Source organism: Triturus cristatus, chromosome 6, assembly GCF_964204655.1.
Source record: "Triturus cristatus chromosome 6, aTriCri1.1, whole genome shotgun sequence".
Taxonomy (NCBI): Eukaryota; Metazoa; Chordata; class Amphibia; order Caudata; family Salamandridae; genus Triturus; species Triturus cristatus.
In genome coordinates, this window is record NC_140589.1 from 573918958 (window position 1) to 573931447 (window position 12490).

Sequence of the window (12490 nt, forward strand, 5' to 3'; positions counted from 1 at the left end):
CCCCAAGGAGAGGGGGGGTCAGAGGGATGGGTCGCAGCACCACTGGGGGAGGGTGTAGACATGGGGGGGGAATCAACCACCCTGACCGAGGACTTCCTTGACCGCTTGCGTGGTGGCGTCACTGTGGGGCTCGGGGACAGAGCGGCCATGAAGGAGTCTTTGGGGGAGATGTGGCCAGGAGAGCTGAGGGGAGGGGATTTGGAGGGAGTGGATTGGGTGGAATGCGGACTCCCACTCTGGCTGCGTGTCACACGTTTGCCCCCCGACCCAGTGGGTGTGCCTACTTCACCCTGTGTGTGCGTGTCAGGAGGTGTGCGGTGGACCTTCCCTGCTGGTGTGGTGCCTGTGTGTGTTGTGGTGGGCACATGCTGACGTCTGGGTGTACGTGGGACAGGCATGGGAGTGGGAAGTGTGGATGGGGCAGGGGTAGGGGGTGGGACGTAGTGCTGCAGGAGACCCACTGCTGCAGTCAGTGTCGAGTCTATCGACCTCAGCAAGCTGCGTTGGTCAGCCTGCGATGAATGAATGCCCACCAAGTATGCCTCCATGTTGTTGAGGACCTGGCTGTGGCCATGGAGGACATTAAGGATCGCAGCCTGACCAACCTGCAACTGCCGCTGGATGTCCACAGACTCGGCATTGGAGGTAGCAGTGGAGACAGGGGCAGGGGGTGCGGTGCCTGGCAGGAAGGAGACATGTGGTGACCGGGCACGTTGCGAAGGGACACGAGCAAGTGGGAGGCGGCTGATGGCAATGGAGGGGGCGGGGCGAGATGTAGTGCCGCTGTCAGCTGCTGGTGCAGCCGCCGCCCACTCGGAGAGATCATCCTCGGACCCGTCAGCTTCATACTCTGTTGTGCCAGTCGACAGGTCCCCGGCTTCACTCTCCTCCGCCTCAGTCCCACTTGAAGTGCCATCCCCGATGTCACCGCTGGCACTGGTGCTCGGTCTCTCTGCTCCGTCAGTGCCCATGTCTCCCTCTGTGTCCCCCGATGATGCTGTGGGCAGGGTGAAGAGACAGAAATTAATCATACACCTGTACACATATGTCACATGAGTCCAATCTACATAGGTCACAGTGCATAGCCTGAAACAAAAGAAGAGTTACATCTACAAAACAAGGTACATATGTAGGGCATGCAAGACACAGTTGTTTGACCCACCATGCCACCGAAACACTATGGAGAGCATGACACAATAGCAAATGAGATGGAATGGAATTTTGACTGAGGAGCAAGGCCCTGGGGACAATCCAGCACTGCATCTGCACCAAACAGCGTGGCAGGAAATAGGGATGAGCAGGGACCATATCCAGGAACAAGAGGCACATGCAGCATAGGTTAAACTGAAAACATGCCCACCATGACTGGCCCACTGCACCTTGAGTGCATGTCCAGACAAACATCACACACTGGCCAGTCCTAGCAAGGAGATATCAGGTTGTGACATGAAGGCCATGACCGCACCACCCACCCCCTACATGAGACTATTATTTGGAGACACAGGAAGCACTTACATCCCTTAGTCTGGGTGAAATACACATGGGATGCAACAAATCAAGGTTGCACACAAAATACCCAAGGTGCGCCTGTCCAAATAATCATGTACAAATGGGCATCATCAGATGATTGTAACAAGACACACAGGCAATGTCCACCGTGAGTATGAACAAGGAAAATCAGGTCAGTCTGTACAGTGGACACTTGTACTACATTTCACGTCAATATACATTTGGCCAGGGGACAATGGCACAGAGCACAACCTATGCTGTAGACACAGAGATTGTCAACATATTCAGATTCACACATGATACCTAGGAAAATATGCCCCTGGGGACAGTGGTGGCCACACAACTCCATGCTCCTGAATGGGAATGACTGCAACACACGCTACCATCCCCGCACTATGTGTACCGCACACTCATGCACATCATGTCACAGGCCACCACATAGGACATGCGTGCTGTAAGGCCTCACACTTGAGAGACTAACTCCCATGTCTGGACTCAGCATTAGTGCCAACTGACATGGAACCCACAAGACCAGAACTGGACAGGGCACAGGCAAGGTCCCAAAACATGTTACACACCACCCCCACACATGATGCTGCAGGCATTGTACACGTGGAGAAGGTGCCAGGCTACATAACCTTGTGACGGAGTGACTTCACACAGACCAGGGAACACATTGCAAGGAGGGGAAGGGAGGCAGGAGAGCACTGCAATACTGTGGGTAACAGGATCTGCACAGCACCATTAAACCCTGGCAGTGCATCCATGGAACAGTGCACTTACAAATGCTGGTGAAACACAACAAACACACATGTACCTACCCCCTTCCTGCTGCTGCATCTCCTGTAAGCGCCTGTCCAAGTCTGGAAATACCACCGCCAGCACACGCTTGTGGATGTGGGAGAGACGGCGGCGCCCGCAGTTCTTATGGCTCTCAGGTGAGTCCCCCAGCAGGACCCGTGCGATCCTCCGCGTCCAGCACCGGATATCCTGCCAGCGTTTCCTCACCTGGGACAGGCTCCGCCTCCAACCATCCGCACTCCTCACGGCACTGACGGCGGTCAGCCAGATCTGCTCCTTGGCAGAGGCGCCTACCTGTGAGGATGAACAAGTGACACTACATCAATACACCTGCAACATGTCACAGAGACACATATGGGAACAAATTAGCTGGTTACAACAAGGCATGGCATGCAGCCAACGCATTGCACCTTTGCCATAGGGACATACTCCTCTGGGAAAGGGCAAAAGCAGTACGTGCCAGTGAAAGTACACAGGTGGAATGAGGGCAAAGACACAATCAATTATCAAGGCTCACACTGTGCATCACACCCACCCCTCCTGTCTCTGAGCACTGCTTTGAGTGATAGGCACCCACCCCTCCTGTCTCTGGGCACTCCTGGGAGTGATAGGCACCCACCCCTCCTGTCCCTGGGCACTGCTGGGAGTGATAGGCACCCACCCCTCCTGACTCTGGGCACTGCTGGGAGGACTCTGCACCCACCCCTCCTGACTCTGGGCACTGCTGGGAGTGATAGGCACCCACCCCTCCTGTCTCTGGGCACTGCTGGGAGTGATAGGCACCCACCCCTCCTGACTCTGGGCACTGCTGGGAGGACTCTGCACCCACCCCTCCTGACTCTGGGCACTGCTGGGAGTGATAGGCACCCACCCCTCCTGTCTCTGGGCACTGCTGGGAGTGATAGGCACCCACCCCTCCTGTCTCTGGGCACTGCTGGGAGTGATAGGCACCCACCCTTCCTGTCTCTGGGCACTGCTGGGAGTGAAATGCACCCACCCCTCCTGTCTCTGGGCACTGCTGGGAGTGATAGGCACCCACCCCTCCTGTCTCTGGGCACTGCTGGGAGTGATAGGCACCCACCCCTTCTGACTCAGGGCACTGCTGGGAGGACTCTGCACCCACCCCTCCTGACTCTGGGCACTGCTGGGAGTGATAGGCACACACCCCTCCTGACTCTGGGCACTGCTGGGAGGACTCTGCACCCACCCCTCCTGTCTCTGGGCACTGCTGGGAGGACTCTGCACCCACCCCTCCTGTCTCTGGGCACTGCTGGGAGTGATAGGCACCCACCCCTCCTGTCTCTGGGCACTGCTGGGAGACATCAGGCATTCCCCCCCCCTGGGACCCCCCCTACAGTACATAGCATGTGTGTCACACCTGGACACAATGGCAGAAGTCACAGTCACCAAAAAAGGGACACAGTCTGTGCTAGTAGCTCTGCACTCACCTGATACCCTGGTCGCCCATACAGCAGGGAGTACTGTGGGAGGATCACATCCAGCAATGCCAGGTTCTCCTCCAGGGTGAATGGCTGTGACCTCTCCACAGACCTTGACATGGTTCCAGGGAATCACGAGCAGCAGCAGTGTGGTAGATTGGAAATATGTGCAGGCAAGTGCTCCCTCATGGGTCCTGGCTGCCTTATATCTGCCTTGCTGTCCTGTTTCATGCACAGGAGTACAGAGTGATTGGTCACTCACATTTGCATCCTATGTTTCCTCCAATCCCTTCAAACCTAGCACAGTCAGTGGTTTCTTATTGTGTTTTTTTCTTCAGCATGATGTCAACCCCACAGACACATTGCAACAAAGTAGATTCATTCCAACTGACTTCTGCTGTGCACCTTCCAGAACAAATTCAAAGTTAAAACTTGGTCTCCATGACAACCAGCATGCATGTAGGCCTTAATACTTGTCCCTCATGTGTCCCCTATGTAAAATTGAGCTTCACCCACAGGTACGGTGCGTTCCGGGCCCCTAGGGCACCCCAAATGCATAGCAACGGCCCGTACACGCGTGCGTACGTTCACTATCACCATGGGTGTCCTCGCGTATGCGTACTCGTACTGGTACGGCCCGTACACACGCCTGTACGCTCACTATCACTACGAGTACGCATACGCGAGGAGACCCATAGTGATAGTGAACGTACAGGCGTGTGTACGGGCCGTACCAGTACGAGTACGCATACGCGAGGACACCCATAGTGGTACGGCCCGTACACACGCCTGTACGTTCACTATCACTATGGGTGTCCTCGCGTATGCGTACTCGTAGTGATAGTGAACGTACAGGCGTGTGTACGGGCCGTACCACTATGGGTGTACTCGCGTATGCGTACTCGTACTGGTATGGCCCGTACACACGCCTGTACGTTCACTATCACTATGGGTGTCCTCGCGTATGCGTACTCGTAGTGATAGTGAACGTACAGGCGTGTGTACGGGCCGTACCACTATGGGTGTACTCGCGTATGCGTACTCGTACTGGTACGGCCCGTACACACGCCTGTATGTTCACTATCACTATGGGTGTCCTCGCGCATGCGTACTTACTGACCGTACACACGCCTGTACGCTCACTATCACTACGAGTACGCATACGCGAGGACACCCATGGTGATAGTGCATGTACAGGCGTGTGTACGGGCCGTACCACTATGGGTGTCCTCGCGTATGCGTACTTACTGACCGTACACACGCCTGTACGTGCACTATCACTATGGGTGTTCTCGCGTATGTGTACTCACTGACCGTACACATGCCTGTACGCTCACCATCACTATGGGTACACCTACGGCAGCACTGCCATAGTGAAATGGGAACGTACACAGGCCCTCTTAGCAGCAGTACGGCGGTTTTCACACATCACAGTGGTGACAGGCAGCACACAGGAAGGAATAGGGCGGACATACTTGTCCATGGATGGACATCAAGGCATTGTCTGGGCAGTACTACATGTGTGGGGCACAGGTGTGACAGGCTGTGATGTGGCACATTACTCCAGAGTCGAGAAGGCACCAGATGTATGATGAGATGTGTACAGATGTAATGTGTGACGGTGCAATGTGTGCCAGGCATGCCCTTGACTCCTTTGACATGTGTGCATGTCGTACTGCACACTTGGGATGAGCGACACTGGCATGGCATGGACACCAACACACGGAAGTGTCCCCTGATGCCCGGTACAGGGGTTACCACACCTGACTTGTCACTACCCACGGTGCACGATGTGACTATGTCATGTATGTGTGGGGGTTTCCCATTAGGTTGATGTTGGAGCACCCTCAAAAGCTGCAGCTGTTGCAGCAACCAACATGTGTCTGTGTGTAGATTGACATTGCACACTGTTCCGCACACCATGCCACATGTGGTATCGGATGTGAGGTGCGTATGTATGCATGGGACGGGAGTAGCGTAACAAGGACATGTCTGCATCCTCTCTATGAATGTGTGGTGAGTCATGACATGTGCACCTTCATGGCAAGGTGTGTGGGCTGTCCTAGTGTAATGTCATGTGACCTGTGGCTCTAGTGTTCTGCTAACAGTCTCTGCAATCGACATCCTACTTCTGCTGATGTGTGGGTGTATGTCACTCCTGTCTTGCGTCTGGCTGTTCACTTGCACTGGGACACAGCTAATCCCATGCCATGGCATGTGGAGGTTCTCAATCTCCGTGTGTAGCTGGGTCTTGGTAGGAGTGTCACCTGCCAGCCATACGTGTCCAGGGCATGTGGCACATACCTGACTCCATATGTAGCATATGTGTATAGACAGATTAACATGTGCTCAGTACAAATTATTTGTTGTTGTGGTGCACTCACTCTTCCTTGTCACTTCCAAATTACTGCAGAGCGCCGCCTCTTCCCCGAGCAATTCCGGACTTGGCTGCCATGCGGGAGAATGATCGTATCCGGTGCTACCGCTTCCCCCAACGGTTGATTCTGGAGTTGACGGCGAGACTGGCACCACACCTGCAACCGCTGCACAGGTATCCTACGGCACTGACACCCAAGCTGAAGGTAATGGCAGCCCTACATTTTCTAGCCACGGGTACCTTTCAAAATACCATAGCTCATGTTGGTGGCATGTCCCAGAGCATGTTCTGCCGTGTGCTGCATGATTTCTTAGAGGCCATGTTGATTCACCTGGATGACTTCATACATTTTCCTACCCCAGAAATGTTGACTGGGGTCAAGCGTGGATTCTATGCCCTGGGAGGGATGCCCCATGTCATTGGGTCCATAGATGGGACACATGTTGCTTTGGTACCACCACAGGCACAGAAGGTAGCGTACCGCAATCGCAAGCACTACCACTCCATCAATGCCCTTGTGGTGTGTCTGTCCAACATGGTGATTTCACATGTCTGTGCTCGTTTTCCAGGATCAGCACACAATGCCTACATCATGAGGCGTAGCAGGGTGCCTGAAATGATGACGCAGCTGCGCAACGAACGAGCATGTGTTGTTGGTGGGTACACTCTGTCTGTCCTGTATTTTGCGTAGACTACCAGCACGACCGCTTCTCCTGTTCTAACGATGTCCATGTGCTTCCCATGTATGGGACGCTGGCTATCCCAACATGCCATGGCTGATCACACCTCTCCGCAACCCCATCACGCCGGCCCAGCTCCGCTACAACACCGCCCATGGCCGGACAAGGCGAGTGATAGAGAGGACGTTTGGTCTGCTGAAGAGCCGATTCAGGTGCCTACACAAGACCGGCGGCGCGCTCCCATATGCCCCGGCGAAGGTCTGCAAAATCTTCATGGTCTGCTGCATGCTGCACAACATGGCAGTTGAGAAAGCTGTGCCACTCATCCTGGATCAAGATGACGAGGACCATCCACCCGTGGAGGACGAAGGGCTTGGCAATATGGCTAGTGATGTGGAGGATGTGGAGCCGCAAGAGGACATCCGGACTCGGCTCATACGCGACTTCTTTGCTTAGTGGTGAGTACCAGTGTCTGAGTGTGCACGCATTGGTCCCCGTGTGGCATGTGTTGTGATGTGTGTCTCCACCTGCATGTATGGCACGTGAGTCAGAGGTGTGTGTGGGTGTGTCACTGGAGTGATGGTGGCAGTGATGGTTGTATTTCCCCAGTCATAATTGTGACCTAGCATGTTGTCATCCATACATGTGTTGAGTACATGCACATGCAAGTGGCTGTGCTTTTTGTGGCTGACTTCTTGTGTGTCTCTCTTCCCCAGGTACTTGCGCATGCCGTCTGCTGCTTGCATTGTTGTGGCACTGCTATTCCTCATGGACACGTCATCGTGTGCTGACTCAGCGTTACAGGCACGGACACGTTTGGAAGTCTCCTTGGGGTAAGGGATGCATCAGGGGTGTATTGGGTGTGGCAGTTGTTCACGATGTATGCACACTGCCCCTGTCGATGTTTGGTTCCTCTGCAGCCATGTTGCATCACCATGGTACACATGACATGCAGCTGTGTACACCTGAATAGATGGTCAGACTTGTTGACAGTCATCAGTGATGGGATAGTGGATTGTGATGATGGCATCAATGTGTGTAACACTGCCCTCGGACACATACGGTTTGCATTGGCTTGACATGGTGTGGGACTTCAACATCAGCGGATCAATGGTGTATGGCAGTCTCTCCGTGAGCAGCTGTGGGTGTTTAGCTGTTAGCCGACACTTGTGTGCCACTTCCATGGCTATCACGCATTTGTGCTGCAGAAGGGGGTTGCCAGTGTTGGACCCACATGTTACTCCACATGAAGTGTTCATGTGTACTTCAAGTTGCCTCTGCAATCCCGAAAACATGACTAATAAAGGTGTTCCTATGCCTCCAAGGTGCCTCTTCTCAGTCAATGCTGGTGTGTTGCCACGGTGCATCCAGCATGTCTGGCATGGTTTTCCCTGATAGTGGCTATGTGTCTATGTGTCGAGTAGCAAGATGCAAGCTGTGTGTGTGGGATGAGAGTGTGTATTGTGCATGATGTCCATGACTGTGTGGGTATTGTGACATGTGCCATCCCCATGCATCCAACGTTGGCCAGTCCCCCATTATCTGCATCCATCGGACTCAAGCTTGTAGGACATGGTTCTGCCACCTGTCTACACATACCTGGGTGCCCCTCAGGACACTGGACAGGATCCCTGACCTCTGCGCATGACTGTTGCTGTACTCAATGTGTCTGTCAGCACGGTTGTGCGGCCACCCCCTCAGCCGGGTGGGCCCATCACGGGTGTGTATGGTGCTCCATGTCTGTCTTGCCTAATACACTGTGACCCGTGTGTCCTGTGCCAGACTCAGGCCCCAGGGTGTGGATGGTTGAAGTCAAAAGAGAACTCAGGCATGTTTAGACTTTACAAGACACATGTAAGGTAATAATGCAACCAGCAGGCATCTTCTCTTCATGGTGTGACTTTTTATTTTAGTGGGGGGGGGGGGGTATGACATGAGGGGCTTTCCGGGTGTTTGGAATCCAAAGTTCAGTAGGGGAGTTGGTGTCCTTGCCATTGGAAATCCTCAGAGTCCATGCCACAGTCTTTGTCAACATTGGTCAGACAGTGACCAGCAAGGCCATGTGGCAGAGAATGTCTTTTGATGCTGTGCTGCTGTTGCTCCAGTGGGCCAGGTGCCAGGCCAGGTGTCCTGGGAGATGGTGCTGAAGCGCCGACCCTCACGGTCCTTTCCGTGGACGACCCGGCCTCCTGCGGGGACCCTCAGAAGCAGGCCGTGATGATGTTTGGGATGCTCCATCGGATGTTTCCTCCTCCTCCTGATCCCTCCCTGTGGGTGGTGATGTTCTACGCCTTCTGGCACAGGGAGGGTTGCCCATGTTGTCGGCCATCCGACGGAGTGTATTGTGAATTCCCGTGAATACCGTCATGAGCTCAGCCTGTCTGTCCTCCATCCTCCGTTGGTGTTGCAGTAGACAGGCATGTTGCTGGGCCTGCTGGGTCTTGATCTCATCAAGGGTCCCCTTCATCTCATTGAGGGTGGACACAACCTGGGCCATGCCCGTGGTGTCCTGCCGGTATGTGTCCAGGATGTTTCGGACATGGGAATATACCGGTTCCCCAGCCAACTGGTCAGGCTGGCGCCTCCGCCGTCCTCCACTCCCACCACCCCTGCCCACTTACACCTGGCCTGCCCTTGTGGGCACATCGGGTCTCCGGGACCCCTGAGGGGTGGCATTGGCGTTGTCGCCTCCCTCCTCCTGGGTGCCCGGGACACCTTGTCCCTCCTGGCCAGCCTGGCTGCTTTGTGGTGCAGGGGCAGGGATCCTGGGTGTCTCCTGGGATGTGGCAGGAGTGGGGGTGGTGGTTGGCCCCGTTGTACCTGACGCAGGTGCTGCAGGTCGTTGGACACCAGAGGGGCCAGGTTGGTCGGGGTCGTCCACAGAGTGGTGTGAGTCGTCGCTGCCGGTGGGATCAGCCTCCCGCAGAGCCGGGTCCTGTGAGTCTTCCCCCCCAGTGTTGGGGGGTGAACCACGAGGTTGACCTGTGTGTGAGAGAGACAATGTTAATTTTGGTCCATGCAACATCCATGTTTCATCAGTTTCAAAGTTGGAACATTTCCTCTGGGAATTAGGATCTGTCTTGCATTCCACTCACAGTGCACTTGTGCATGGGTGTGTCCCTTGGGCACCACTTTGGCGCCTTTAACTATGTGTGGCACAGTCTTACTTGCTGCGTCAAGTGTGACTGCAGTCAGCAGTGGAGTGGGCAGGTGTGGCGAGCCATGCATTGGCGCCTTCCGTGTTGCACTGTACGTGGGCACATGGAGTGGTTCCACACACTTAGATAATGCAGGTAGCTGTCGTTGTGCTCGTGCACAGGTTGTGACATGGCCCTGTGTTTTGCCATGGAGGAGAGGGGGGGTGCTGGCACTGGCCACCCTTGTCTACATGCACTCAGTCCACCTGCTGACGAGCAGACATTCCCACACACCACAAGGCTGATTTGCTCTCCCTGTGTCTCCCTCCCTCTGTGTCCCCCTCTCCCTCCCTCTGTGTCCCCCTCTCCCTCCCTCTGTGTGTCAGCCTCCTCCCTCTGTCCGTCTTCCTGTGTCTCCCTCCCTCTGTGTCCCCCTCTCCCTCCCTCTGTGTCCCCCTCTCCCTCCCTCTGTGTGTCAGCCTCCTCCCTCTGTCCGTCTTCCTGTGTCTCCCTCCCTCTGTGTCCCCCTCTCCCTCCCTCTGTGTGTCAGCCTCCTCCCTCTGTCTGTCTTCCTGTGTCTCCCTCCCTCTGTGTCCCCCTCTCCCTCCCTCTGTGTCCCCCTCTCCCTCCCTCTGTGTGTCAGCCTCCTCCCTCTGTCCGTCTTCCTGTGTCTCCCTCCCTCTCTGTCCCCCTCTCCCTCCCTCTGTGTGTCGGCCTCCTCCCTCTGTCCGTCTTCCTGTGTCTCCCTCCCTCTCTGCCCCCTCTCCCTCCCTCTCTGTCCCCCTCTCCCTCCCTCTCTGTCCCCCTCTCCCTCCCTCTGTGTATCAGCCTCCTCCCTCTGTCCGTCTTCCTGTGTCTCCCTTCCTCTCTGTCCCCCTCTCCCTCCCTCTGTGTGTCACCCTCTGTCACCTCAGCCCAGCTTCCTGGGCACACACTGTTAGCAGTTCTTTGAATGGCCCTTGGATTGTTGCTGTGAGTTTGTTTCTGATCTGCAGGCACCCATTGGGTGTAGCGTCTGTGTCTGCGCTGCTGCTGTGGTGGTGTGTGCTGCCACTCTTTCACAGTGTTGGCTGTTCATTAGCTGCTCTCATGTGCAAAAACGTGCCTACACCCCCATGTGTTAATGCAAGGCGTCCGCCATTTGCTGGCAAGTCTTTCCTGTGTGGGGACACAGTGTTTGTCTGGCTGTGACCTAGGCCATATGGGCAGAGGGCATTGTTGTCTGCTTCTGAGTTGCACTATGTGATTTTTGGGGCCCACCCTCCCGCCATCCGGGTTACCGTGTCATGTGTTGGTGTCTTCTGTGGCCTGTGACTTGACATTGTCCAGCTGGGTGCATGGGGCATGGTGGCGCCAGTGGCATGTGCGTGTTCATGGAGTGTGGTTGAGCCATGCGATAGCTTGGGGTGGTTGCGTGCCTGTTTGTGAGTTTGGTTGTGGATGACGTTCCCCCCATGTGAGGTGTGTTGTTTGTGTACTCACCCGGGTCTCGGAGTCCTCCTAATCCCTCCACTGTCTCCACCGGCAGTATGGCCATCACCCTCTCCTCCCAGGGATGGTAGTGTACGGGTCTGCGGGACGGCCCTCCTCCAGTGACGTTGGCCTGGTTGTGTTCATCCGTCATCTTGGCTCGGACCCTCCTCCGCAGATCGTACCACCTGGCTTGGCATTCCTGCTTGTTCCTTCTGGTGTCCGCAACAGCATTCACAGCATCGACGATGGTCTGCCACATGGCTGTTTTTTCTGACATGCTGGTCTGTCTGACCAATGTTCCAAAGAGGTGTGGCTCGACTCTGAGGATTTCATCGACAAGGACCTCCAACTCTCGGTTACTGAACTTTGGATTCTTGTTAGAGGGCATGGTGAGGGGTGTGGGTGTGGATGGTGGGGGGGTGTGGATGGTTGTGGGTGTGTGGGTGTGGTTGTGCAGGTGTGTGTGTGAATGTGATGAGGGGGTGTTTGTGAAGGTGGTTGTGTGAAGGTGTGCAAGTGTAAGGTGTGGTAAAGCTTCTAGTTTGGTGCTGTACGTTGTCTGTGGGGTCTGGCAGCAGTGAGTCTGTTGCAAAGGCTCATGGTTTGTGTGTGTGGGCCCTTTTTATTGGTCCATTGGTGGGTGTGGCTGTGTTTGAAGTTTGGGTGGGTGTGTTATAAGGAGTGGTGGTGTTTGGGCCCTCTGTTTGTTTTTGGCAGTTGCAGGTCAGTGAATGTGTTGTTTTAGTGGTTGTTGGACATGTTTAGTGGCTTTGTGCCATTCGAATGGTGTATTCTTGTGTTGTTTTGTTTTGTCCTGGTTGTGTACGTGCGTTTTTAGCGTGTGTACGGGGTGTACATAGGCCATTTTGTTGTACAGTGCTGTGCTTGTGTGTGGCTTGGTACGACTCGTACATGCGGTTGTGATGTTGGGGCCTGGGGTGCGCTCCGTACTTAGGAGGTTGTGGTGGGGGTTCGACTCTGACGTACATGGGTGTACATACACGGGTGGGGGTACGACATGTACAGGGGTGTACATACACGGGGGTACGACATGTACAGGGGTGTACATACACG